Below are 727 nucleotides of genomic sequence, written 5' to 3' on the forward strand. Positions count from 1 at the left end.
ACTAAACACTCCTTAAAACACCTTCCTTTGTATTTTCAAGAGCATCAGAACATAAGAAAATAAGGCAAGTTACAAGAAGCCATCAGACCTGTACGTGGCACTCTCTTTGAAACATGCCTACTTGTTTCTATCTGTCACCCTCACCCATAAATTTGTCTAATCTTCTTTTTAAAGCTAATTAATGTCTCGGCACTAACAACCTGATTAATGAGTCTTTTCCATTTCATTCATTTTATTCATAATAGGTTTACAGTTACATATTTTGAAGAGAACTACTACTACTACTACTACTACTACTACTACTACTACTACTACTACTACTACGACCACCACAAGAAGTAGTCTCAGCAGCACTGTAGCAATACTAGCGCTAAGAGCAGAATGTAATGACGTGTTAACCTTTGCAGCATAAGTCGGGAATCAGATTACAACACATCCATTCACCGGCGCAGCGCAAATCAGTGCATGCAAATTAGATTGTCGGTTTAATGAAATTTCCATCCGTCAAAATGCGAGTGTTTAGCGGGCGATTATCCGTATAGAGGATTTATGTGTGTGTGTGTGTGTGTGTGTGTGTGTGTGTGTGTGTGTGTGTGTGTGTGTGTGTGTGTGTGTGTGTGTGTGTGTGTGTGTGTGTGTGTGTGTGTGTGTGTGTGTGTGTGTGTGTGTGTGTGTGTGTGTGTGTGTGTGTGTGTGTATCTGACTATCTACCTAGCTACCTATTTCT

Source organism: Scylla paramamosain, chromosome 1 (assembly GCF_035594125.1).
Source record: "Scylla paramamosain isolate STU-SP2022 chromosome 1, ASM3559412v1, whole genome shotgun sequence".
Lineage (NCBI taxonomy): Eukaryota > Metazoa > Arthropoda > Malacostraca > Decapoda > Portunidae > Scylla > Scylla paramamosain.